The sequence below is a fragment of the Taudactylus pleione genome, unplaced genomic scaffold (genome assembly GCF_031769625.1).
Source record: "Taudactylus pleione unplaced genomic scaffold, aTauple2 ptg000279l, whole genome shotgun sequence".
NCBI lineage: Eukaryota > Metazoa > Chordata > Amphibia > Anura > Myobatrachidae > Taudactylus > Taudactylus pleione.
The window spans coordinates 4,275,001-4,300,000 of record NW_028284681.1 but is presented as its reverse complement, the minus strand read 5'-3'; the positions used below and the strand labels follow the sequence as shown (position 1 = coordinate 4,300,000).

The 25,000-nt window shown below is 52.1% G+C and overlaps 32 non-coding genes across 32 annotated transcripts in view; 5 read left to right on the top strand and 27 right to left on the bottom strand.

Moving 5' to 3' along the window:
• Nucleotides 1-165: 165 nt before the first annotated feature.
• On the bottom strand, nucleotides 166-236 carry TRNAG-GCC (transfer RNA glycine (anticodon GCC)). Its single transcript has one exon. It is a non-coding gene; the product is annotated as a tRNA-Gly (tRNA).
• Nucleotides 237-802: 566 nt separating this feature from the next.
• Nucleotides 803-875, top strand: TRNAK-CUU (transfer RNA lysine (anticodon CUU)). The gene has a single exon. It is a non-coding gene; the product is annotated as a tRNA-Lys (tRNA).
• Nucleotides 876-1,412: 537 nt separating this feature from the next.
• Nucleotides 1,413-1,483, bottom strand: TRNAG-GCC (transfer RNA glycine (anticodon GCC)). The gene has a single exon. It is a non-coding gene; the product is annotated as a tRNA-Gly (tRNA).
• Nucleotides 1,484-2,049: 566 nt separating this feature from the next.
• TRNAK-CUU (transfer RNA lysine (anticodon CUU)) lies at nucleotides 2,050-2,122 on the top strand. Its single transcript has one exon. It is a non-coding gene; the product is annotated as a tRNA-Lys (tRNA).
• A 957-nt stretch (nucleotides 2,123-3,079) lies between these two features.
• Nucleotides 3,080-3,150, bottom strand: TRNAG-GCC (transfer RNA glycine (anticodon GCC)). Its single transcript has one exon. It is a non-coding gene; the product is annotated as a tRNA-Gly (tRNA).
• Nucleotides 3,151-3,296: 146 nt separating this feature from the next.
• Nucleotides 3,297-3,369, top strand: TRNAK-CUU (transfer RNA lysine (anticodon CUU)). Its single transcript has one exon. It is a non-coding gene; the product is annotated as a tRNA-Lys (tRNA).
• Nucleotides 3,370-4,123: 754 nt separating this feature from the next.
• Nucleotides 4,124-4,196, top strand: TRNAK-CUU (transfer RNA lysine (anticodon CUU)). The gene has a single exon. It is a non-coding gene; the product is annotated as a tRNA-Lys (tRNA).
• Nucleotides 4,197-4,935: 739 nt separating this feature from the next.
• Nucleotides 4,936-5,006, bottom strand: TRNAG-ACC (transfer RNA glycine (anticodon ACC)). Its single transcript has one exon. It is a non-coding gene; the product is annotated as a tRNA-Gly (tRNA).
• A 1,372-nt stretch (nucleotides 5,007-6,378) lies between these two features.
• On the bottom strand, nucleotides 6,379-6,449 carry TRNAG-GCC (transfer RNA glycine (anticodon GCC)). The gene has a single exon. It is a non-coding gene; the product is annotated as a tRNA-Gly (tRNA).
• Nucleotides 6,450-6,798: 349 nt separating this feature from the next.
• Nucleotides 6,799-6,869, bottom strand: TRNAG-GCC (transfer RNA glycine (anticodon GCC)). The gene has a single exon. It is a non-coding gene; the product is annotated as a tRNA-Gly (tRNA).
• Nucleotides 6,870-7,191: 322 nt separating this feature from the next.
• Nucleotides 7,192-7,262, bottom strand: TRNAG-GCC (transfer RNA glycine (anticodon GCC)). The gene has a single exon. It is a non-coding gene; the product is annotated as a tRNA-Gly (tRNA).
• Nucleotides 7,263-7,611: 349 nt separating this feature from the next.
• On the bottom strand, nucleotides 7,612-7,682 carry TRNAG-CCC (transfer RNA glycine (anticodon CCC)). Its single transcript has one exon. It is a non-coding gene; the product is annotated as a tRNA-Gly (tRNA).
• Nucleotides 7,683-8,433: 751 nt separating this feature from the next.
• TRNAG-GCC (transfer RNA glycine (anticodon GCC)) lies at nucleotides 8,434-8,504 on the bottom strand. Its single transcript has one exon. It is a non-coding gene; the product is annotated as a tRNA-Gly (tRNA).
• A 751-nt stretch (nucleotides 8,505-9,255) lies between these two features.
• Nucleotides 9,256-9,326, bottom strand: TRNAG-GCC (transfer RNA glycine (anticodon GCC)). Its single transcript has one exon. It is a non-coding gene; the product is annotated as a tRNA-Gly (tRNA).
• Nucleotides 9,327-10,068: 742 nt separating this feature from the next.
• TRNAG-GCC (transfer RNA glycine (anticodon GCC)) lies at nucleotides 10,069-10,139 on the bottom strand. The gene has a single exon. It is a non-coding gene; the product is annotated as a tRNA-Gly (tRNA).
• Nucleotides 10,140-10,890: 751 nt separating this feature from the next.
• Nucleotides 10,891-10,961, bottom strand: TRNAG-GCC (transfer RNA glycine (anticodon GCC)). Its single transcript has one exon. It is a non-coding gene; the product is annotated as a tRNA-Gly (tRNA).
• Nucleotides 10,962-11,905: 944 nt separating this feature from the next.
• Nucleotides 11,906-11,976, bottom strand: TRNAG-ACC (transfer RNA glycine (anticodon ACC)). The gene has a single exon. It is a non-coding gene; the product is annotated as a tRNA-Gly (tRNA).
• A 1,372-nt stretch (nucleotides 11,977-13,348) lies between these two features.
• On the bottom strand, nucleotides 13,349-13,419 carry TRNAG-GCC (transfer RNA glycine (anticodon GCC)). The gene has a single exon. It is a non-coding gene; the product is annotated as a tRNA-Gly (tRNA).
• A 349-nt stretch (nucleotides 13,420-13,768) lies between these two features.
• Nucleotides 13,769-13,839, bottom strand: TRNAG-GCC (transfer RNA glycine (anticodon GCC)). The gene has a single exon. It is a non-coding gene; the product is annotated as a tRNA-Gly (tRNA).
• Nucleotides 13,840-14,581: 742 nt separating this feature from the next.
• On the bottom strand, nucleotides 14,582-14,652 carry TRNAG-CCC (transfer RNA glycine (anticodon CCC)). The gene has a single exon. It is a non-coding gene; the product is annotated as a tRNA-Gly (tRNA).
• A 751-nt stretch (nucleotides 14,653-15,403) lies between these two features.
• TRNAG-GCC (transfer RNA glycine (anticodon GCC)) lies at nucleotides 15,404-15,474 on the bottom strand. The gene has a single exon. It is a non-coding gene; the product is annotated as a tRNA-Gly (tRNA).
• Nucleotides 15,475-16,225: 751 nt separating this feature from the next.
• On the bottom strand, nucleotides 16,226-16,296 carry TRNAG-GCC (transfer RNA glycine (anticodon GCC)). The gene has a single exon. It is a non-coding gene; the product is annotated as a tRNA-Gly (tRNA).
• Nucleotides 16,297-17,038: 742 nt separating this feature from the next.
• TRNAG-GCC (transfer RNA glycine (anticodon GCC)) lies at nucleotides 17,039-17,109 on the bottom strand. Its single transcript has one exon. It is a non-coding gene; the product is annotated as a tRNA-Gly (tRNA).
• A 751-nt stretch (nucleotides 17,110-17,860) lies between these two features.
• On the bottom strand, nucleotides 17,861-17,931 carry TRNAG-GCC (transfer RNA glycine (anticodon GCC)). The gene has a single exon. It is a non-coding gene; the product is annotated as a tRNA-Gly (tRNA).
• A 742-nt stretch (nucleotides 17,932-18,673) lies between these two features.
• TRNAG-GCC (transfer RNA glycine (anticodon GCC)) lies at nucleotides 18,674-18,744 on the bottom strand. The gene has a single exon. It is a non-coding gene; the product is annotated as a tRNA-Gly (tRNA).
• A 751-nt stretch (nucleotides 18,745-19,495) lies between these two features.
• On the bottom strand, nucleotides 19,496-19,566 carry TRNAG-GCC (transfer RNA glycine (anticodon GCC)). The gene has a single exon. It is a non-coding gene; the product is annotated as a tRNA-Gly (tRNA).
• A 742-nt stretch (nucleotides 19,567-20,308) lies between these two features.
• TRNAG-GCC (transfer RNA glycine (anticodon GCC)) lies at nucleotides 20,309-20,379 on the bottom strand. The gene has a single exon. It is a non-coding gene; the product is annotated as a tRNA-Gly (tRNA).
• Nucleotides 20,380-21,291: 912 nt separating this feature from the next.
• On the bottom strand, nucleotides 21,292-21,362 carry TRNAG-GCC (transfer RNA glycine (anticodon GCC)). Its single transcript has one exon. It is a non-coding gene; the product is annotated as a tRNA-Gly (tRNA).
• A 1,951-nt stretch (nucleotides 21,363-23,313) lies between these two features.
• Nucleotides 23,314-23,384, bottom strand: TRNAG-GCC (transfer RNA glycine (anticodon GCC)). Its single transcript has one exon. It is a non-coding gene; the product is annotated as a tRNA-Gly (tRNA).
• A 146-nt stretch (nucleotides 23,385-23,530) lies between these two features.
• Nucleotides 23,531-23,603, top strand: TRNAK-CUU (transfer RNA lysine (anticodon CUU)). Its single transcript has one exon. It is a non-coding gene; the product is annotated as a tRNA-Lys (tRNA).
• A 537-nt stretch (nucleotides 23,604-24,140) lies between these two features.
• TRNAG-GCC (transfer RNA glycine (anticodon GCC)) lies at nucleotides 24,141-24,211 on the bottom strand. Its single transcript has one exon. It is a non-coding gene; the product is annotated as a tRNA-Gly (tRNA).
• Nucleotides 24,212-24,962: 751 nt separating this feature from the next.
• The window catches only part of TRNAG-GCC (transfer RNA glycine (anticodon GCC)), a 71-nt gene continuing 33 nt past the window's right edge, over nucleotides 24,963-25,000 (bottom strand). The window contains exon 1 of the tRNA in view: nucleotides 24,963-25,000. This exon is cut by the window's right edge and continues 33 nt beyond it. This is a non-coding gene — a tRNA (tRNA-Gly).

Genomic DNA, 25,000 nt, shown 5'->3' with positions numbered 1-25,000 from the left:
CGGGCCTCCCACGTGGCAGGCAAGAATTCTGCCACTGAACCACCAATGCTTTACGGATGCAGAACATTTCACCTACTCGGGGAGTTCATTGTATGAAACCAATGCGTAGCCAGTGTGAGAAACTAGGACACCAAAATCACTGGCATTTCAGCAAAAGCTCTACATTGCATTGGCCGGGAATCGAACCCGGGCCTCCCGCGTGGCAGGCGAGAATTCTACCACTGAACCACCAATGCTTTACGCATGCGGAACCTTCCACCTACTCGGGTAGTTCATTGTGTGAAACCAATGCTCTGCCCACTGAACTAGCTGGCCTGGGTTTCATAGGTTGCAGGGCAAGGCCACAATGGCCTCATCAAGGTCTCGTCGCTCCATTAACCAAGCCCGGCTAGCTAGAATCAAAACCGGGCCTCCCGCGTGGCAGGCGAGAATTCTGCCACTGAACCACCAATGCTTTACGGATGCAGAACATTTCACCTACTCGGGGAGTTCATTGTAGGAAACCAATGCGTAGCTGCACCACCAATAGCCAGCGTGAGAAACTAGGAGACCAAAATCATTGGCATTTCAGCAAAAGCTCTACATTGCATTGGCCGGGAATCGAACCCGGTCCTCCCGCGTGGCAGGCGAGAATTCTACCATTAAACCACCAATGCTTTACGCATGCGGAACCTTCCACCTACTCGGGTAGTTCATTGTATGAAACCAATGCTCTGCCCACTGAACTAGCTGGCCTGGGTTTCATAGGTTGCAGGGCAAGGCAACGATGGCCTCATCAAGGTCTCGTCGCTCCATTAACCAAGCCCGGCTAGCTCAGTCGGTAGAGCATGAGACTCTTAAACTCAGGGTCGTGGGTTCAAGCCCCACGTTGGGCAGGAGTTTTGCATTTTGCTGTATCATGGTATGTGGAACACTATATAGCTGCACCACCAATAGCCAGCGTGAGAAACTAGGACACCAAAATCACTGGCATGTCAGCAAACGCTCTACATTGCATTGGCCGGGAATCGAAACCGGGCCTCCCGCATGGCAGGCGAGAATTCTACCACTGAACCACCAATGCTTTACGCATGTGGAACCTTCCACCTCCTCGGATAGTTCATTGTGTGAAACCAATGCTCTGCCCACTGAACTAGCTGGCCTGGGTTTCATAGGTTGCAGGGCAATGCCACGATGGCCTCATCAAGGTCTCGTCGCTCCATTAACCAAGCCCGGCTAGCTACAATCAAAACCGGGCCTCCCGCGTGGCAGGCGAGAACTCTGCCACTGAACCACCAATGCTTTACGGATGCAGAACATTTCACCTACTCGGGGAGTTCATTGTATGAAACCAATGCGTAGCTGCACCACCAATAGCCAGCGTGAGAAACTAGGACACCAAAATCACTGGCATTTCAGCAAAAGCTCTACATTGCATTGGCCGGGAATCGAACCCGGGCCTCCCGCGTGGCAGGCGAGAATTCTACCACTGAACCACCAATGCTTTACGCATGCGGAACCTTCCACCTACTCGGGTAGTTCATTGTATGAAACCAAAGCTCTGCCCACTGAACTAGCTGGCCTGGGTTTCATAGGTTGCAGGGCAAGGCCACGATGGCCTCATCAAGGTCTGGTCGCTCCATTAACCAAGCCCGGCTAGCTAAAATCAAAACCGGGCCTCCCGCGTGGCAGGCGAGAATTCTGCCACTGAACCACCAATGCTTTACGGATGCAGAACATTTCACCTACTCGGGGAGTTCATTGAATGAAACCAATGCGTAGCTGCACCACCAATAGCCAGCATGAGAAACTAGGACACCAAAATCACTGGCATTTCAGCAAAAGCTCTACATTGCATTGGCCGGGAATCGAACCCAGGCCTCCCGCATGGCAGTCGAGAATTCTACCACTGAACCACCAATGCTTTACACATGCGGAACATTCCACCTACTCGGGTAGTTCATTGTATGAAACCAATGCTCTGCCCACTGAACTAGCTGGCCTGGGTTTCATAGGTTGCAGGGCAAGGCAACGATGGCCTCATCAAGGTCTCGTCGCTCCATTAACCGAGCCCGGCTAGCTCAGTCGGTAGAGCATGAGACTCTTAAACTCAGGGTCGTGGGTTCAAGCACCACGTTGGGCAGGAGTTTTGCATTTTGCTGTATCATGGTATGTGGAACACTATATAGCTGCACCACCAATAGCCAGCGTGAGAAACTAGGACACCAAAATCACTGGCATGTCAGCAAACGCTCTACATTGCATTGGCCGGGAATCGAAACCGGGCCTCCCGCATGGCAGGCGAGAATTCTACCAATGAACCACCAATGCTTTACGCATGCGGAACCTTCCACCTACTCGGGTAGTTCATTGTATGAAACCAAAGCTCTGCCCACTGAACTAGCTGGCCTGGGTTTCATAGGTTGCAGGGCAAGGCCACGATGGCTTCATCAAGGTCTGGTCGCTCCATTAACCAAGCCCGGCTAGCTAGAATCAAAACCGGGCCTCCCGCGTGGCAGGCGAGAATTCTGCCACTGAACCACCAATGCTTTACGGATGCAGAACATTTCACCTACTCGGGGAGTTCATTGTATGAAACCAATGCGTAGCTGCACCACCAATAGCCAGCATGAGAAACTAGGACACCAAAATCACTTGCATTTCAGCAAAAGCTCTACATTGCATTGGCCGGGAATCGAACCCAGGCCTCCCGCGTGGCAGGCAAGAATTCTACCACTGAACCACCAATGCTTTACGCATGCGGAACCTTCCACCTACTCGGGTAGTTCATTGTATGAAACCAATGCTCTGCCCACTGAACTAGCTGGCCTGGGTTTCATAGGTTGCAGGGCAAGGCAACGATGGCCTCATCAAGGTCTCGTCGCTCCATTAACCAAGCCCGGCTAGCTAGAATCAAAACCGGGCCTCCCGCGTGGCAGGCGAGAATTCTGCCACTGAACCACCAATGCTTTACGGATGCAGAACATTTCACCTACTCGGGGAGTTCATTGTATGAAACCAATGCGTAGCTGCAACACCAATAGCCAGCGTGAGAAACTAGGACACCAAAAGCTCTGGCATTTCAGCAAAAGCTCTACAATGCATTGGCCGGGAATCGAACCCGGGCCTCCCGCGTGGCAGGCGAGAATTCTACCACTGAACCACCAATGCTTTACGCATGCGGAACCTTCCACCTACTCGGGTAGTTCATTGTATGAAACCAAAGCTCTGCCCACTGAACTAGCTGGCCTGGGTTTCATAGGTTGCAGGGCAAGGCAACGATGGCCTCATCAAGGTCTCGTCGCTCCATTAACCAAGCCCGGCTAGCTCAGTCGGTAGAGCATGAGGCTCTTAATCTCAGGGTCGTGGGTTCGAGCCCCACGTTGGGCGGGAGTCTTGCATTTTGCTGTATCATGGTATGTGGAACACTATATAGCTGCACCACTAATAGCCAGCGTGAGAAACTAGGACACCAAAATCACTGGCATGTCAGCAAAAGCTCTACATTGCATTGGCCGGGAATCGAAACCGGGCCTCCCGCGTGGCAGGCAAAAATTCTACCACTGAACCACCAATGCTTTACGCATGCGGAACCTTCCACCTCCTCGGATAGTTCATTGTGTGAAACCAATGCTCTGCCCACTGAACTAGCTGGCCTAGGTTTCATAGGTTGCAGGGCAAGGCCACGATGGCCTCATCAACGTCTCGTCGCTCCATTAACCAAGCCCGGCTAGCTAGAATCAAAACCGGGCCTCCCGTGTGGCAGGCGAGAATTCTGCCACTGAACCACCAATGCTTTACGGATGCAGAACATTTCACCTACTCGGGGAGTTCATTGTATGAAACCAATGCGTAGCTGCACCACCAATAGACAGCGTGAGAAACTAGGACACCAAAATCACTGGCATGTCAGCAAAAGCTCTACATTGCATTGGCCGGGAATCGAACCCGGGCCTCCCGCGTGGCAGGCGAGAATTCTACCACCGAACCACCAATGCTTTACGCATGCGGAACCTTCCACCTACTCGGGTAGTTCATTGTATGAAACCAATGCTCTGCCCACTGAACTAGCTGGCCTGGGTTTCATAGGTTGCAGGGCAAGGCAACGATGGCCTCATCAAGGTCTCGTCGCTCCATTAACCAAGCCCGGCTAGCTCAGTCGGTAGAGCATGAGACTCTTAATCTCAGGGTCGTGGGTTCGAGCCCCACGTTGGGCGGGAGTTTTGCATTTTGCTGTATCATGGTATGTGGAACACTATATAGCTGCACCACCAATAGCCAGCGTGAGAAACTAGGACACCAAAATCACTAGCATGTCAGCAAAAGCTCTACATTGCATTGGGCGGGAATCAAAACCGGGCCTCCCGCGTGGCAGGCGAGAATTCTACCACTGAACCACCAATGCTTTACGCATGCGGAACCTTCCACCTCCTCGGATAGTTCATTGTGTGAAACCAATGCTCTGCCCACTGAACTAGCTGGCCTGGGTTTCATAGGTTGCAGGGCAAGGCCACGATGGCCTCATCAAGGTCTCATCGCTCCATTAACCAAGCCCGGCTAGCTAGAATCAAAACCGGGCCTCCCGCGTGGCAGGCGAGAATTCTGCCACTGAGCCACCAATGCTTTACGGATGCAGAACATTTCACCTACTCGGGGAGTTCATTGTATGAAACCAATGCGTAGCTGCACCACCAATAGCCAGCGTGAGAAACTAAGACACCAAAATCACTGGCATTTCAGCAAAAGCTCTACATTGCATTGGCCTGGAATCGAACCCGGGCCTCCCGCATGGCAGGCGAGAATTCTGCCACTGAACCACCAATGCTTTACGGATGCAGAACATTTCACCTACTCGGGGAGTTCATTGTATGAAACCAATGCGTAGCTGCACCACCAATAGCCAGCGTGAGAAACTAGGACACCAAAATCACTGGCATTTCAGCAAAAGCTCTACATTGCATTGGCCGGGAATAGAACCCGGGCCTCCCACGTGGTAGGCGAGAATTCTACCACTGAACCACCAATGCTTTACGCATGCGGAACCTTCCACCTACTCGGGTAGTTCATTGTATGAAACCAATGCTCTGCCCACTGAACTAGCTGGCCTGGGTTTCATAGGTTGCAGGGCAAGGCAACGATTGCCTCATCAAGGTCTCGTCGCTCCATTGACCAAGCCCGGCTAGCTCAGTCGGTAGAGCATGAGACTCTTAATCTCAGGGTCGTGGGTTCTCACGTTGGGCGGGAGTTTTGCATTTTGCTGTATCACGGTATGTGGAACACTATATAGCTGCACCACCAATAGCCAGCATGAGAAACTAGGACACCAAAATCACTGGCATGTCAGCAAAAGCTCTACATTGCATTGGCCGGGAATCGAAACCGGGCCTCCCGCGTGGCAGGCGAGAATTCTACCACTGAACCACCAATGCTTTACGCATGCGGACCCTTCCACCTCCTCGGATAGTTCATTGTGTGAAACCAATGCTCTGCCAACTGAACTAGCTGGCCTGGGTTTCATAGGTTGCAGGGCAAGGCCACGATGGCCTCATCAAGGTCTCATCGTTCCATTAACCAAGCCCGGCTAGCTAGAATCAAAACCGGGCCTCCCGCGTGGCAGGCGAGAATTCTGCCACTGAACCACCAATGCTTTACGGATGCAGAACATTTCACCTACTCGGGGAGTTCATTGTATGAAACCAATGCGTAGCTGCACCACCAATAGCCAGCGTGAGAAACTAGGACACCAAAATCACTGGCATTTCAGCAAAAGCTCAACATTGCATTGGCCGGGAATCGAACCCGGGCCTCCCGCGTGGCAGGCGAGAATTCTACCAGTGAACCACCAATGCTTTACGCGTGCGGAACTTCCACTTATTTGGGTAGTTCATTGTATGAAACCAATGCTCTGCCCACTGAACTAGCTGGCCTGGGTTTCATAGGTTGCAGGGCAAGGCCACGATGGCCTCATCAAGGTCTCGTCGCTCCATTAACCAAGCCCGGCTAGCTAGAATCAAAACCGGGCCTCCCGCGTGGCAGGAGAGAATTCTGCCACTGAACCACCAATGCTTTACGGATGCAGAACATTTCACCTACTCGGGGAGTTCATTGTATTAAACCAATGCGTAGCTGCACCACCAATAGCCAGCGTGAGAAACTAGGACACCAAAATCACTGGCATTTGAGCAAAAGTTCTAAATTGCATTGGCCGGGAATCGAAGCCGGGCCTCCCGCGTGGCAGGCAAGAATTCTACCACTGAACCACCAATGCTTTACGCGTGCAGAACCTTCCACCTATTTGGGTAGTTCATTGTATGAAACCAATGCGTAGCTGCACCACCAATAGCCAGCGTGAGAAACTAGGACACCAAAATCACTGGCATTTCAGCAAAAGCTCTACATTGCATTGGCCGGGAATCGAACCCGGGCCTCCCACGTGGCAGGCGAGAATTCTACCACTGAACCACCAATGCTTTACGCGTGCGGAACCTTCCACCTCCTCGGATAGTTCATTGTGTGAAACCAATGCTCTGCCCACTGAACTAGCTGGCCTGGGTTTCATAGGTTGCAGGGCAAGGCCACGATGGCCTCATCAAGGTCTCGTCGCTCCATTAACCAAGCCCGGCTAGCTAGAATCAAAACCGGGCCTCCCGCGTGGCAGGAGAGAATTCTGCCACTGAACCACCAATGCTTTACGGATGCAGAACATTTCACCTACTCGGGGAGTTCATTGTATGAAACCAATGCGTAGCTGCACCACCAATAGCCAGCGTGAGAAACTAGGACACAAAAATCACTGGCATTTGAGCAAAAGCTCTAAATTGCATTGGCCGGGAATCGAAGCCGGGCCTCTTGCGTGGCAGGCAAGAATTCTACCACTGAACCACCAATGCTTTACGCGTGCGGAACCTTCCACCTACTCGGGTAGTTCATTGTATGAAACCAATGCTCTGCCCACTGAACTAGCTGGCCTGGGTTTCATAGGTCGCAGGGCAAGGCAACGATGGCCTCATCAAGGTCTCGTCGCTCCATTAACCAAGCCCGGCTAGCTCAGTCGGTAGAGCTTAATCTCAGGGTCGTGGGTTCTCACGTTGGGCGGGAGTTTTGCATTTTGCTGTATCATGGTATGTGGAACACTATATAGCTGCACCACCAATAGCCAGCGTGAGAAACTAGGACACCAAAATCACTGGCATATCAGCAAAAGCTCTACATTGCATTGGCCGGGAATCGAACCCGGGCCTCCCGCGTGGCAGGCGAGAATTCTACCACTGAACCACCAATGCTTTACGCGTGCGGAACCTTCCACCTACTCGGGTAGTTCATTGTATGAAACCAATGCTCTGCCCACTGAACTAGCTGGCCTGGGTTTCATAGGTCGCAGGGCAAGGCAACGATGGCCTCATCAAGGTATCGTCGCTCCATTAACCAAGCCCGGATAGCTAGAATCAAAACCGGGCCTCCCGCGTGGCAGGCGAGAATTCTGCCACTGAACCACCAATGCTTTACGGATGCAGAACATTTCACCTACTCGGGGAGTTCATTGTATGAAACCAATGCGTAGCTGCACCACCAATAGCCAGCGTGAGAAACTAGGACACCAAAATCACTGGCATTTCAGCAAAAGCTCTACATTACATTGGCCAGGAATTGAACCCGGGCCTCCCGCGTGGGAGGCGAGAATTCTACCACTGAACCACCAATGCTTTACGCATGCGGAACCTTCCACCTACTCGGGTAGTTCATTGTATGAAACCAATGCTCTGCCCACTGAACTAGCTGGCCTGGGTTTCATAGGTTGCAGGGCAAGGCAACGATGGCCTCATCAAGGTCTCGTCGCTCCATTAACCAAGCCCGGCTAGCTCAGTCGGTAGAGCATGAGACTCTTAATCTCAGGGTCGTGGGTTCTCACGTTGGGCGGGAGTTTTGCATTTTGCTGTATCATGGTATGTGGAACACTATATAGCTGCACCACCAATAGCCAGCGTGAGAAACTAGGACACCAAAATCACTGGCATTTCAGCAAAAGCTCTACATTGCATTGGCCGGGAATCGAAACCGGGCCTCCCGCGTGGCAGGCGAGAATTCTACCACTGAACCACCAATGCTTTACGCATGCGGAACCTTCCACCTACTCGGGTAGTTCATTGTGTGAAACCAATGCTCTGCCCACTGAACTAGCTGGCCTGGGTTTCATAGGTTGCAGGGCAAGGCCACGATGGCCTCATCAAGGTCTCGTCGCTCCATTAACCAAGCCCGGCTAGCTAGAATCAAAACCGGGCCTCCCGCGTGGCAGGCGAGAATTCTGCCACTGAACCACCAATGCTTTACGGATGCAGAACATTTCACCTACTCGGGGAGTTCATTGTATGAAACCAATGCGTAGCTGCACCACCAATAGCCAGCGTGAGAAACTAGGACACCAAAATCACTGGCATTTCAGCAAAAGCTCAACATTGCATTGGCCGGGAATCGAACCCGGGCCTCCCGCGTGGCAGGCGAGAATTCTACCACTGAACCACCAATGCTTTACGCGTGCGGAACCTTCCACCTATTTGGGTAGTTCATTGTATGAAACCAATGCTCTGCCCACTGAACTAGCTGGCCTGGGTTTCATAGGTTGCAGGGCAAGGCAACGATGGCCTCATCAAGGTCTCGTCGCTCCATTAACCAAGCCCGGCTAGCTCAGTCGGTAGAGCATGAGACTCTTAATCTCAGGGTCGTGGGTTCTCACGTTGGGCGGGAGTTTTGCATTTTGCTGTATCATGGTATGTGGAACACTATATAGCTGCACCACCAATAGCCAGCATGAGAAACTAGGACACCAAAATCACTGGCATGTCAGCAAAAGCTCTACATTGCATTGGCCGGGAATCGAAACCGGGCCTCCCGCGTGGCAGGCGCGAATTCTACCACTGAACCACCAAAGCTTTACGCATGCGGAACCTTCCTCCTCCTCGGATAGTTCATTGTGTGAAACCAATGCTCTGCCCACTGAACTAGCTGGCCTGGGTTTCATAGGTTGCAGGGCAAGGCCACGATGGCCTCATCAAGGTCTCGTCGCTCCATTAACCAAGCCCGGCTAGCTAGAATCAAAACCGGGCCTCCCGCATGGCAGGAGAGAATTCTGCCACTGAACCACCAATGCTTTACGGATGCAGAACATTTCACCTACTCGGGGAGTTCATTGTATGAAACCAATGCGTAGCTGCACCACCAATAGCCAGCGTGAGAAACTAGGACACCAAAATCACTGGCATTTGAGCAAAAGCTCTAAATTGCATTGGCCGGGAATCGAAGCCGGGCCTCTTGCGTGGCAGGCAAGAATTCTACCACTGAACCACCAATGCTTTACGCGTGCGGAACCTTCCACCTACTCGGGTAGTTCATTGTATGAAACCAATGCTCTGCCCACTGAACTAGCTGGCCTGGGTTTCATAGGTCGCAGGGCAAGGCAACGATGGCCTCATCAAGGTCTCGTCGCTCCATTAACCAAGCCCGGCTAGCTCAGTCGGTAGAGCTTAATCTCAGGGTCGTGGGTTCTCACGTTGGGCGGGAGTTTTGCATTTTGCTGTATCATGGTATGTGGAACACTATATAGCTGCACCACCAATAGCCAGCGTGAGAAACTAGGACACCAAAATCACTGGCATGTCAGCAAAAGCTCTACATTGCATTAGCCGGGAATCGAAACCGGGCCTCCCGCGTGGCAGGCGAGAATTCTACCACTGAACCACCAATGCTTTACGCATGCGGAACCTTCCACATCCTCGGATAGTTCATTGTGTGAAACCAATGCTCTGCCCACTGAACTAGCTGGCCTGGGTTTCATAGGTTGCAGGGCAAGGCCACGATGGCTTCATCAAGGTCTCGTCGCTCCATTAACCAAGCCCGGCTAGCTAGAATCAAAACTGGGCCTCCTGCGTGGCAGGCGAGAATTCTGCCACTGAACCACCAATGCTTTACGGATGCAGAACATTTCACCTACTCAGGGAGATCATTGTATGAAACCAATGCGTAGCTGCACCACCAATAGCCAGCGTGAGAAACTAGGACACCAAAATCACTGGCATTTCAGCAAATGCTCTACATTGCATTGGCCGGGAATCGAACCCGGGCCTCCCGCGTGGCAGGCGAGAATTCTACCACTGAACCACCAATGCTTTACGCATGCGGAACCTTCCACCTACTCGGGTAGTTCATTGTATGAAACCAATGCTCTGCCCTCTGAACTAGCTGGCCTGGGTTTCATAGGTTGCAGGGCAAGGCAACGATGGCCTCATCAAGGTCTCGTCGCTCCATTAACCAAGCCCAGCTAGCTCAGTCGGTAGAGCATGAGACTCTTAATCTCAGGGTCGTGGGTTCTCACGTTGGGCGGGAGTTTTGCATTTTGCTGTATCATGGTATGTGGAACACTATATAGCTGCACCACCAATAGCCAGCGTGAGAAACTAGGACACCAAAATCACTGGCATGTCAGCAAAAGCTCTACATTGCATTGGCCGGGAATCGAAACCGGGCCTCCCGCGTGGCAGGCGAGAATTCTACCACTGAACCACCAAAGCTTTACGCATGCGGAACCTTCCACCTCCTCGGATAGTTCATTGTGTGAAACCATTGCTCTGCCCACTGAACTAGCTGGCCTGGGTTTCATAGGTTGCAGGGCAAGGCCACGATGGCCTCATCAAGGTCTCGTCGCTCCATTAACCAAGCCCGGCTAGCTAGAATCAAAACCGGGCCTCCCGCGTGGCAGGAGAGAATTCTGCCACTGAACCACCAATGCTTTACGGATGCAGAACATTTCACCTACTCGGGGAGTTCATTGTATGAAACCAATGCGTAGCTGCACCACCAATAGCCAGCGTGAGAAACTAGGACACCAAAATCACTGGCATTTGAGCAAAAGCTCTAAATTGCATTGGCCGGGAATCGAAGCCGGGCCTCTTGCGTGGCAGGCAAGAATTCTACCACTGAACCACCAATGCTTTACGCGTGCGGAACCTTCCACCTACTCGGGTAGTTCATTGTATGAAACCAATGCTCTGCCCACTGAACTAGCTGGCCTGGGTTTCATAGGTCGCAGGGCAAGGCAACGATGGCCTCATCAAGGTCTCGTCGCTCCATTAACCAAGCCCGGCTAGCTCAGTCGGTAGAGCTTAATCTCAGGGTCGTGGGTTCTCACGTTGGGCGGGAGTTTTGCATTTTGCTGTATCATGGTATGTGGAACACTATATAGCTGCACCACCAATAGCCAGCGTGAGAAACTAGGACACCAAAATCACTAGCATGTCAGCAAAAGCTCTACATTGCATTGGGCGGGAATCAAAACCGGGCCTCCCGCGTGGCAGGCGAGAATTCTACCACTGAACCACCAATGCTTTACGCATGCGGAACCTTCCACCTCCTCGGATAGTTCATTGTGTGAAACCAATGCTCTGCCCACTGAACTAGCTGGCCTGGGTTTCATAGGTTGCAGGGCAAGGCCACGATGGCCTCATCAAGGTCTCATCGCTCCATTAACCAAGCCCGGCTAGCTAGAATCAAAACCGGGCCTCCCGCGTGGCAGGCGAGAATTCTGCCACTGAGCCACCAATGCTTTACGGATGCAGAACATTTCACCTACTCGGGGAGTTCATTGTATGAAACCAATGCGTAGCTGCACCACCAATAGCCAGCGTGAGAAACTAAGACACCAAAATCACTGGCATTTCAGCAAAAGCTCTACATTGCATTGGCCTGGAATCGAACCCGGGCCTCCCGCATGGCAGGCGAGAATTCTGCCACTGAACCACCAATGCTTTACGGATGCAGAACATTTCACCTACTCGGGGAGTTCATTGTATGAAACCAATGCGTAGCTGCACCACCAATAGCCAGCGTGAGAAACTAGGACACCAAAATCACTGGCATTTCAGCAAAAGCTCTACATTGCATTGGCCGGGAATAGAACCCGGGCCTCCCACGTGGTAGGCGAGAATTCTACCACTGAACCACCAATGCTTTACGCATGCGGAACCTTCCACCTACTCGGGTAGTTCATTGTATGAAACCAATGCTCTGCCCACTGAACTAGCTGGCCTGGGTTTCATAGGTTGCAGGGCAAGGCAACGATTGCCTCATCAAGGTCTCGTCGCTCCATTGACCAAGCCCGGCTAGCTCAGTCGGTAGAGCATGAGACTCTTAATCTCAGGGTCGTGGGTTCTCACGTTGGGCGGGAGTTTTGCATTTTGCTGTATCACGGTATGTGGAACACTATATAGCTGCACCACCAATAGCCAGCATGAGAAACTAGGACACCAAAATCACTGGCATGTCAGCAAAAGCTCTACATTGCATTGGCCGGGAATCGAAACCGGGCCTCCCGCGTGGCAGGCGAGAATTCTACCACTGAACCACCAATGCTTTACGCATGCGGACCCTTCCACCTCCTCGGATAGTTCATTGTGTGAAACCAATGCTCTGCCAACTGAACTAGCTGGCCTGGGTTTCATAGGTTGCAGGGCAAGGCCACGATGGCCTCATCAAGGTCTCATCGTTCCATTAACCAAGCCCGGCTAGCTAGAATCAAAACCGGGCCTCCCGCGTGGCAGGCGAGAATTCTGCCACTGAACCACCAATGCTTTACGGATGCAGAACATTTCACCTACTCGGGGAGTTCATTGTATGAAACCAATGCGTAGCTGCACCACCAATAGCCAGCGTGAGAAACTAGGACACCAAAATCACTGGCATTTCAGCAAAAGCTCAACATTGCATTGGCCGGGAATCGAACCCGGGCCTCCCGCGTGGCAGGCGAGAATTCTACCAGTGAACCACCAATGCTTTACGCGTGCGGAACTTCCACTTATTTGGGTAGTTCATTGTATGAAACCAATGCTCTGCCCACTGAACTAGCTGGCCTGGGTTTCATAGGTTGCAGGGCAAGGCCACGATGGCCTCATCAAGGTCTCGTCGCTCCATTAACCAAGCCCGGCTAGCTAGAATCAAAACCGGGCCTCCCGCGTGGCAGGAGAGAATTCTGCCACTGAACCACCAATGCTTTACGGATGCAGAACATTTCACCTACTCGGGGAGTTCATTGTATTAAACCAATGCGTAGCTGCACCACCAATAGCCAGCGTGAGAAACTAGGACACCAAAATCACTGGCATTTGAGCAAAAGTTCTAAATTGCATTGGCCGGGAATCGAAGCCGGGCCTCCCGCGTGGCAGGCAAGAATTCTACCACTGAACCACCAATGCTTTACGCGTGCAGAACCTTCCACCTATTTGGGTAGTTCATTGTATGAAACCAATGCGTAGCTGCACCACCAATAGCCAGCGTGAGAAACTAGGACACCAAAATCACTGGCATTTCAGCAAAAGCTCTACATTGCATTGGCCGGGAATCGAACCCGGGCCTCCCACGTGGCAGGCGAGAATTCTACCACTGAACCACCAATGCTTTACGCGTGCGGAACCTTCCACCTCCTCGGATAGTTCATTGTGTGAAACCAATGCTCTGCCCACTGAACTAGCTGGCCTGGGTTTCATAGGTTGCAGGGCAAGGCCACGATGGCCTCATCAAGGTCTCGTCGCTCCATTAACCAAGCCCGGCTAGCTAGAATCAAAACCGGGCCTCCCGCGTGGCAGGAGAGAATTCTGCCACTGAACCACCAATGCTTTACGGATGCAGAACATTTCACCTACTCGGGGAGTTCATTGTATGAAACCAATGCGTAGCTGCACCACCAATAGCCAGCGTGAGAAACTAGGACACAAAAATCACTGGCATTTGAGCAAAAGCTCTAAATTGCATTGGCCGGGAATCGAAGCCGGGCCTCTTGCGTGGCAGGCAAGAATTCTACCACTGAACCACCAATGCTTTACGCGTGCGGAACCTTCCACCTACTCGGGTAGTTCATTGTATGAAACCAATGCTCTGCCCACTGAACTAGCTGGCCTGGGTTTCATAGGTCGCAGGGCAAGGCAACGATGGCCTCATCAAGGTCTCGTCGCTCCATTAACCAAGCCCGGCTAGCTCAGTCGGTAGAGCTTAATCTCAGGGTCGTGGGTTCTCACGTTGGGCGGGAGTTTTGCATTTTGCTGTATCATGGTATGTGGAACACTATATAGCTGCACCACCAATAGCCAGCGTGAGAAACTAGGACACCAAAATCACTGGCATATCAGCAAAAGCTCTACATTGCATTGGCCGGGAATCGAACCCTGGCCTCCCGCGTGGCAGGCGAGAATTCTACCACTGAACCACCAATGCTTTACGCGTGCGGAACCTTCCACCTACTCGGGTAGTTCATTGTATGAAACCAATGCTCTGCCCACTGAACTAGCTGGCCTGGGTTTCATAGGTCGCAGGGCAAGGCAACGATGGCCTCATCAAGGTATCGTCGCTCCATTAACCAAGCCCGGATAGCTAGAATCAAAACCGGGCCTCCCGCGTGGCAGGCGAGAATTCTGCCACTGAACCACCAATGCTTTACGGATGCAGAACATTTCACCTACTCGGGGAGTTCATTGTATGAAACCAATGCGTAGCTGCACCACCAATAGCCAGCGTGAGAAACTAGGACACCAAAATCACTGGCATTTCAGCAAAAGCTCTACATTACATTGGCCAGGAATTGAACCCGGGCCTCCCGCGTGGGAGGCGAGAATTCTACCACTGAACCACCAATGCTTTACGCATGCGGAACCTTCCACCTACTCGGGTAGTTCATTGTATGAAACCAATGCTCTGCCCACTGAACTAGCTGGCCTGGGTTTCATAGGTTGCAGGGCAAGGCAACGATGGCCTCATCAAGGTCTCGTCGCTCCATTAACCAAGCCCGGCTAGCTCAGTCGGTAGAGCATGAGACTCTTAATCTCAGGGTCGTGGGTTCTCACGTTGGGCGGGAGTTTTGCATTTTGCTGTATCATGGTATGTGGAACACTATATAGCTGCACCACCAATAGCCAGCGTGAGAAACTAGGACACCAAAATCACTGGCATTTCAGCAAAAGCTCTACATTGCATTGGCCGGGAATCGAAACCGGGCCTCCCGCGTGGCAGGCGAGAATTCTACCACTGAACCACCAATGCTTTACGCATGCGGAACCTTCCACCTACTCGGGTAGTTCATTGTGTGAAACCAATGCTCTGCCCACTGAACTAGCTGGCCTGGGTTTCATAGGTTGCAGGGCAAGGCCACGATGGCCTCATCAAGGTCTCGTCGCTCCATTAACCAAGCCCGGCTAGCTAGAATCAAAACCGGGCCTCCCGCGTGGCAGGCGAGAATTCTGCCACTGAACCACCAATGCTTTACGGATGCAGAACATTTCACCTACTCGGGGAGTTCATTGTATGAAACCAATGCGTAGCTGCACCACCAATAGCCAGCGTGAGAAACTAGGACACCAAAATCACTGGCATTTCAGCAAAAGCTCAACATTGCATTGGCCGGGAATCGAACCCGGGCCTCCCGCGTGGCAGGCGAGAATTCTACCACTGAACCACCAATGCTTTACGCGTGCGGAACCTTCCACCTATTTGGGTAGTTCATTGTATGAAACCAATGCTCTGCCCACTGAACTAGCTGGCCTGGGTTTCATAGGTTGCAGGGCAAGGCAACGATGGCCTCATCAAGGTCTCGTCGCTCCATTAACCAAGCCCGGCTAGCTCAGTCGGTAGAGCATGAGACTCTTAATCTCAGGGTCGTGGGTTCTCACGTTGGGCGGGAGTTTTGCATTTTGCTGTATCATGGTATGTGGAACACTATATAGCTGCACCACCAATAGCCAGCGTGAGAAACTAGGACACCAAAATCACTGGCATGTCAGCAAAAGCTCTACATTGCATTGGCCGGGAATCGAAACCGGGCCTCCCGCGTGGCAGGCGCGAATTCTACCACTGAACCACCAAAGCTTTACGCATGCGGAACCTTCCTCCTCCTCGGATAGTTCATTGTGTGAAACCAATGCTCTGCCCACTGAACTAGCTGGCCTGGGTTTCATAGGTTGCAGGGCAAGGCCACGATGGCCTCATCAAGGTCTCGTCGCTCCATTAACCAAGCCCGGCTAGCTAGAATCAAAACCGGGCCTCCCGCATGGCAGGAGAGAATTCTGCCACTGAACCACCAATGCTTTACGGATGCAGAACATTTCACCTACTCGGGGAGTTCATTGTATGAAACCAATGCGTAGCTGCACCACCAATAGCCAGCGTGAGAAACTAGGACACCAAAATCACTGGCATTTGAGCAAAAGCTCTAAATTGCATTGGCCGGGAATCGAAGCCGGGCCTCTTGCGTGGCAGGCAAGAATTCTACCACTGAACCACCAATGCTTTACGCGTGCGGAACCTTCCACCTACTCGGGTAGTTCATTGTATGAAACCAATGCTCTGCCCACTGAACTAGCTGGCCTGGGTTTCATAGGTCGCAGGGCAAGGCAACGATGGCCTCATCAAGGTCTCGTCGCTCCATTAACCAAGCCCGGCTAGCTCAGTCGGTAGAGCTTAATCTCAGGGTCGTGGGTTCTCACGTTGGGCGGGAGTTTTGCATTTTGCTGTATCATGGTATGTGGAACACTATATAGCTGCACCACCAATAGCCAGCGTGAGAAACTAGGACACCAAAATCACTGGCATGTCAGCAAAAGCTCTACATTGCATTAGCCGGGAATCGAAACCGGGCCTCCCGCGTGGCAGGCGAGAATTCTACCACTGAACCACCAATGCTTTACGCATGCGGAACCTTCCACATCCTCGGATAGTTCATTGTGTGAAACCAATGCTCTGCCCACTGAACTAGCTGGCCTGGGTTTCATAGGTTGCAGGGCAAGGCCACGATGGCTTCATCAAGGTCTCGTCGCTCCATTAACCAAGCCCGGCTAGCTAGAATCAAAACTGGGCCTCCTGCGTGGCAGGCGAGAATTCTGCCACTGAACCACCAATGCTTTACGGATGCAGAACATTTCACCTACTCAGGGAGATCATTGTATGAAACCAATGCGTAGCTGCACCACCAATAGCCAGCGTGAGAAACTAGGACACCAAAATCACTGGCATTTCAGCAAATGCTCTACATTGCATTGGCCGGGAATCGAACCCGGGCCTCCCGCGTGGCAGGCGAGAATTCTACCACTGAACCACCAATGCTTTACGCATGCGGAACCTTCCACCTACTCGGGTAGTTCATTGTATGAAACCAATGCTCTGCCCTCTGAACTAGCTGGCCTGGGTTTCATAGGTTGCAGGGCAAGGCAACGATGGCCTCATCAAGGTCTCGTCGCTCCATTAACCAAGCCCAGCTAGCTCAGTCGGTAGAGCATGAGACTCTTAATCTCAGGGTCGTGGGTTCTCACGTTGGGCGGGAGTTTTGCATTTTGCTGTATCATGGTATGTGGAACACTATATAGCTGCACCACCAATAGCCAGCGTGAGAAACTAGGACACCAAAATCACTGGCATGTCAGCAAAAGCTCTACATTGCATTGGCCGGGAATCGAAACCGGGCCTCCCGCGTGGCAGGCGAGAATTCTACCACTGAACCACCAAAGCTTTACGCATGCGGAACCTTCCACCTCCTCGGATAGTTCATTGTGTGAAACCATTGCTCTGCCCACTGAACTAGCTGGCCTGGGTTTCATAGGTTGCAGGGCAAGGCCACGATGGCCTCATCAAGGTCTCGTCGCTCCATTAACCAAGCCCGGCTAGCTAGAATCAAAACCGGGCCTCCCGCGTGGCAGGAGAGAATTCTGCCACTGAACCACCAATGCTTTACGGATGCAGAACATTTCACCTACTCGGGGAGTTCATTGTATGAAACCAATGCGTAGCTGCACCACCAATAGCCAGCGTGAGAAACTAGGACACCAAAATCACTGGCATTTGAGCAAAAGCTCTAAATTGCATTGGCCGGGAATCGAAGCCGGGCCTCTTGCGTGGCAGGCAAGAATTCTACCACTGAACCACCAATGCTTTACGCGTGCGGAACCTTCCACCTACTCGGGTAGTTCATTGTATGAAACCAATGCTCTGCCCACTGAACTAGCTGGCCTGGGTTTCATAGGTCGCAGGGCAAGGCAACGATGGCCTCATCAAGGTCTCGTCGCTCCATTAACCAAGCCCGGCTAGCTCAGTCGGTAGAGCTTAATCTCAGGGTCGTGGGTTCTCACGTTGGGCGGGAGTTTTGCATTTTGCTGTATCATGGTATGTGGAACACTATATAGCTGCACCACCAATAGCCAGCGTGAGAAACTAGGACACCAAAATCACTGGCATGTCAGCAAAAGCTCTACATTGCATTAGCCGGGAATCGAAACCGGGCCTCCCGCGTGGCAGGCGAGAATTCTACCACTGAACCACCAATGCTTTACGCATGCGGAACCTTCCACCTCCTCGGATAGTTCATTGTGTGAAACCAATGCTCTGCCCACTGAACTAGCTGGCCTGGGTTTCATAGGTTGCAGGGCAAGGCCACGATGGCTTCATCAAGGTCTCGTCGCTCCATTAACCAAGCCCGGCTAGCTAGAATCAAAACCGGGCCTCCCGCATGGCAGGAGAGAATTCTGCCACTGAACCACCAATGCTTTACGGATGCAGAACATTTCACCTACTCGGGGAGTTCATTGTATGAAACCAATGCGTAGCTGCACCACCAATAGCCAGCGTGAGAAACTAGGACACCAAAATCACTGGCATTTGAGCAAAAGCTCTAAATTGCATTGGCCGGGAATCGAAGCCGGGCCTCTTGCGTGGCAGGCAAGAATTCTACCACTGAACCACCAATGCTTTACGCGTGCGGAACCTTCCACCTACTCGGGTAGTTCATTGTATGAAACCAATGCTCTGCCCTCTGAACTAGCTGGCCTGGGTTTCATAGGTCGCAGGGCAAGGCAACGATGGCCTCATCAAGGTCTCGTCGCTCCATTAACCAAGCCCAGCTAGCTCAGTCGGTAGAGCATGAGACTCTTAATCTCAGGGTCGTGGGTTCTCACGTTGGGCGGGAGTTTTGCATTTTGCTGTATCATGGTATGTGGAACACTATATAGCTGCACCACCAATAGCCAGCGTGAGAAACTAGGACACCAAAATCACTGGCATGTCAGCAAAAGCTCTACATTGCATTGGCCGGGAATCGAAACCGGGCCTCCCGCGTGGCAGGCGAGAATTCTACCACTGAACCACCAAAGCTTTACGCATGCGGAACCTTCCACCTCCTCGGATAGTTCATTGTGTGAAACCATTGCTCTGCCCACTGAACTAGCTGGCCTGGGTTTCATAGGTTGCAGGGCAAGGCCACGATGGCCTCATCAAGGTCTCGTCGCTCCATTAACCAAGCCCGGCTAGCTAGAATCAAAACCGGGCCTCCCGCGTGGCAGGAGAGAATTCTGCCACTGAACCACCAATGCTTTACGGATGCAGAACATTTCACCTACTCGGGGAGTTCATTGTATGAAACCAATGCGTAGCTGCACCACCAATAGCCAGCGTGAGAAACTAGGACACCAAAATCACTGGCATTTGAGCAAAAGCTCTAAATTGCATTGGCCGGGAATCGAAGCCGGGCCTCTTGCGTGGCAGGCAAGAATTCTACCACTGAACCACCAATGCTTTACGCGTGCGGAACCTTCCACCTACTCGGGTAGTTCATTGTATGAAACCAATGCTCTGCCCACTGAACTAGCTGGCCTGGGTTTCATAGGTCGCAGGGCAAGGCAACGATGGCCTCATCAAGGTCTCGTCGCTCCATTAACCAAGCCCGGCTAGCTCAGTCGGTAGAGCTTAATCTCAGGGTCGTGGGTTCTCACGTTGGGCGGGAGTTTTGCATTTTGCTGTATCATGGTATGTGGAACACTATATAGCTGCACCACCAATAGCCAGCGTGAGAAACTAGGACACCAAAATCACTGGCATGTCAGCAAAAGCTCTACATTGCATTAGCCGGGAATCGAAACCGGGCCTCCCGCGTGGCAGGCGAGAATTCTACCACTGAACCACCAATGCTTTACGCATGCGGAACCTTCCACATCCTCGGATAGTTCATTGTGTGAAACCAATGCTCTGCCCACTGAACTAGCTGGCCTGGGTTTCATAGGTTGCAGGGCAAGGCCACGATGGCTTCATCAAGGTCTCGTCGCTCCATTAACCAAGCCCGGCTAGCTAGAATCAAAACTGGGCCTCCTGCGTGGCAGGCGAGAATTCTGCCACTGAACCACCAATGCTTTACGGATGCAGAACATTTCACCTACTCAGGGAGATCATTGTATGAAACCAATGCGTAGCTGCACCACCAATAGCCAGCGTGAGAAACTAGGACACCAAAATCACTGGCATTTCAGCAAATGCTCTACATTGCATTGGCCGGGAATCGAACCCGGGCCTCCCGCGTGGCAGGCGAGAATTCTACCACTGAACCACCAATGCTTTACGCATGCGGAACCTTCCACCTACTCGGGTAGTTCATTGTATGAAACCAATGCTCTGCCCACTGAACTAGCTGGCCTGGGTTTCATAGGTTGCAGGGCAAGGCAACGATGGCCTCATCAAGGTCTCGTCGCTCCATTAACCAAGCCCGGCTAGCTCAGTCGGTAGAGCATGAGACTCTTAATCTCAGGGTCGTGGGTTCTCACGTTGGGCGGGAGTTTTGCATTTTGCTGTATCATGGTATGTGGAACACTATATAGCTGCACCACCAATAGCCAGCGTGAGAAACTAGGACACCAAAATCACTGGCATGTCAGCAAAAGCTCTACATTGCATTGGCCGGGAATCGAAACCGGGCCTCCCGCGTGGCAGGCGAGAATTCTACCACTGAACCACCAAAGCTTTACGCATGCGGAACCTTCCACCTCCTCGGATAGTTCATTGTGTGAAACCAATGCTCTGCCCACTGAACTAGCTGGCCTGGGTTTCATAGGTTGCAGGGCAAGGCCACGATGGCCTCATCAAGGTCTCGTCGCTCCATTAACCAAGCCCGGCTAGCTAGAATCAAAACCGGGCCTCCCGCGTGGCAGGAGAGAATTCTGCCACTGAACCACCAATGCTTTACGGATGCAGAACATTTCACCTACTCGGGGAGTTCATTGTATGAAACCAATGCATAGCTGCACCACCAATAGCCAGCGTGAACCAAGCCCGGCTAGCTAGAATCAAAACTGGGCCTCCCGCGTGGCAGGCGAGAATTCTGCCACTGAACCACCAATGCTTTACGGATGCAGAACATTTCACCTACTCAGGGAGATCATTGTATGAAACCAATGCGTAGCTGCACCACCAATAGCCAGCGTGAGAAACTAGGACACCAAAATCACTGGCATTTCAGCAAATGCTCTACATTGCATTGGCCGGGAATCGAACCCGGGCCTCCCGCGTGGCAGGCGAGAATTCTACCACTGAACCACCAATGCTTTACGCATGCGGAACCTTCCACCTACTCGGGTAGTTCATTGTATGAAACCAATGCTCTGCCCACTGAACTAGCTGGCCTGGGTTTCATAGGTTGCAGGGCAAGGCAACGATGGCCTCATCAAGGTCTCGTCGCTCCATTAACCAAGCCCGGCTAGCTCAGTCGGTAGAGCATGAGACTCTTAATCTCAGGGTCATGGGTTCTCACGTTGGGCGGGAGTTTTGCATTTTGCTGTATCATGGTATGTGGAACACTATATAGCTGCACCACCAATAGCCAGCGTGAGAAACTAGGACACCAAAATCACTGGCATGTCAGCAAAAGCTCTACATTGCATTGGCCGGGAATCGAAACTGGGCCTCCCGCGTGGCAGGCGAGAATTCTACCACTGAACCACCAACGCTTTACGCAATGGGAATCCTTCCACCTACTCGGGTAGTTCATTGTATGAAACCAATGCTCTGCCCACTGAACTAGCTGGCGTGGGTTTCATAGGTTGCAGGGCAAGGCAACGATGGCCTCATCAAGGTCTCGTCGCTCCATTAACCAAGCCCGGCTAGCTCAGTCGGTAGAGCATGAGACTCTTAATCTCAGGGTCGTGGGTTCTCACGTTGGGCGGGAGTTTTGCATTTTGCTGTATCATGGTATGTGGAACACTATATAGCTGCACCACCAATAGCCAGCGTGAGAAACTAGGACACCAAAATCACTGGCATTTCAGCTAAAGCTCTACATTGCATTGGCCGGGAATCGAAACCGGGCCTCCCGCGTGGCAGGCGAGAATTCTACCACTGAACCACCAATGCTTTACGCATGCGGAACCTTCCACCTACTCGGGTAGTTCATTGTATGAAACCAATGCTCTGCCCACTGAACTAGCTGGCCTGGGTTTCATAGGTTGCAGGGCAAGGCCACGATGGCCTCATCAAGGTCTCGTCGCTCCATTAACCAAGCCCGGCTAGCTCAGTCGGTAGAGCATGAGACTCTTAATCTCAGGGTCGTGGGTTCTCACGTTGGGCGGGAGTTTTGCATTTTGCTGTATCATGGTATGTGGAACACTATATAGCTGCACCACCAATAGCCAGCGTGAGAAACTAGGACACCAAAATCACTGGCATTTCAGCTAAAGCTCTACATTGCATTGGCCGGGAATCGAAACCGGGCCTCCCGCGTGGCAGGCGAGAATTCTAGCACTGAACCACCAATGCTTTACCCAATGGGAATCCTTCCACCTACTCGGGTAGTTCATTGTATGAAACCAATGCTCTGCCCACTGAACTAGCTGGCGTGGGTTTCATAGGTTGCAGGGCAAGGCAACGATGGCCTCATCAAGGTCTCGTCGCTCCATTAACCAAGCCCGGCTAGCTCAGTCGGTAGAGCATGAGACTCTTAATCTCAGGGTCGTGGGTTCTCACGTTGGGCGGGAGTTTTGCATTTTGCTGTATCATGGTATGTGGAACACTATATAGCTGCACCACCAATAGCCAGCGTGAGAAACTAGGACACCAAAATCACTGGCATTTCAGCTAAAGCTCTACATTGCATTGGCCGGGAATCGAAACCGGGCCTCCCGCGTGGCAGGCGAGAATTCTACCACTGAACCACCAATGCTTTACGCATGCGGAACCTTCCACCTACTCGGGTAGTTCATTGTATGAAACCAATGCTCTGCCCACTGAACTAGCTGGCCTGGGTTTCATAGGTTGCAGGGCAAGGCCACGATGGCTTTATCAAGGTCTCGTCGCTCCTTTAACCAAGCCCGGCTAGCTAGAATCAAAACCGGGCCTCCCGCGTGGCAGGCGAGAATTCTGCCACTGAACCACCAATGCTTTACGGATGCAGAACATTTCACCTACTCGGGGAGTTCATTGTATGAAACCAATGCGTAGCTGCACCACCAAGAGCCAGCGTGAGACACCAAAATCACTGGCATTTCAGCAAAAGCTCTATATTGCATTGGCCGGGAATCAAACCCGGGCCTCCCGCGTGGCAGGCGAGAATTCTACCACTGAACCACCAATGCTTTACGCATGCAGAACCTTCCACATACTTGGGTAGTTCATTGTATGAAACCAATGCTCTGCCCACTGAACTAGCTGGCCTGGGTTTCATAGGTCGCAGGGCAAGGCAACGATGGCCTCATCAAGGTCTCGTCACTCCATTAACCAAGCCCGGCTAGCTCAGTCAGTAGAGCATGAGACTCTTAATCTCAGGGTCGTGGGTTCGAGCCCCACGTTGGGCGGGAGTTTTGCATTTTGCTGTATCATGGTATGTGGAACACTATATAGCTGCACCACCAACAGCCAGCCTGAGAAACTAGGACACCAAAATCACTGGCATGTCAGCAAAAGCTCTACATTGCATTGGCCGGGAATCGAAACCGGGCCTCCCGCGTGGCAGGCGAGAATTCTACCACTGAACCACCAATGCTTTACGCATGCGGAACCTTCCACCTCCTCGGATAGTTCATTGTGTGAAACCAATGCTCTGCCCACTGAACTAGCTGGCCTGGGTTTCATAGGTTGCAGGGCAAGGCCACGATGGCCTCATCAAGGTCTCGTCGCTCCATTAACCAAGCCCGGCTAGCTAGAATCAAAACCGGGCCTCCCGCGTGGCAGGCGAGATTTCTGCCACTGAACCAAAAATGCTTTACGGATGCAGAACATTTCACCTACTCGGGGAGTTCATTGTATGAAACCAATGCGTAGCTGCACCACCAATAGCCAGCGTGAGAAACTAGGACACCAAAATCACTGGCATTTCAGCAAATGCTCTACATTGCATTGGCCGGGAATCGAACCCGGGCCTCCCACGTGGCAGGCGAGAATTCTACCACTGAACCACCAATGCTTTACGCATGCGGAACCTTCCACCTACTCGGGTAGTTCATTGTATGAAACCAATGCTCTGCCCACTGAACTAGCTGGCCTGGGTTTCATAGGTCGCAGGGCAAGGCAACGATGGCCTCATCAAGGTCTCGTCGCTCCATTAACCAAGCCCGGCTAGCTCAGTCGGTAGAGCATGAGACTCTTAATCTCAGGGTCGTGGGTTCTCACGTTGGGCGGGAGTTTTGCATTTTGCTGTATCATGGTATGTGGAACACTATATAGCTGCACCACCAATAGCCAGCGTGAGAAACTAGGACACCAAAATCACTGGCATGTCAGCAAAAGCTCTACATTGCATTAGCCGGGAATCGAAACCGGGCCTCCCGCGTGGCAGGCGAGAATTCTACCACTGAACCACCAATGCTTTACGCATGCGGAACCTTCCACATCCTCGGATAGTTCATTGTGTGAAACCAATGCTCTGCCCACTGAACTAGCTGGCCTGGGTTTCATAGGATGCAGGGCAAGGCCACGATGGCTTCATCAAGGTCTCGTCGCTCCATTAACCAAGCCCGGCTAGCTAGAATCAAAACTGGGCCTCCCGCGTGGCTGGCGAGAATTCTGCCACTGAACCACCAATGCTTTACGGATGCAGAACATTTCACCTACTCGGGGAGTTCATTGTATGAAACCAATGCGTAGCTGCACCACCAATAGCCAGCATGAGAAACTAGGACACCAAAATCACTGGCATTTCAGCAAATGCTCTACATTGCATTGGCCGGGAATCGAACCCGGGCCTCCCGCGTGG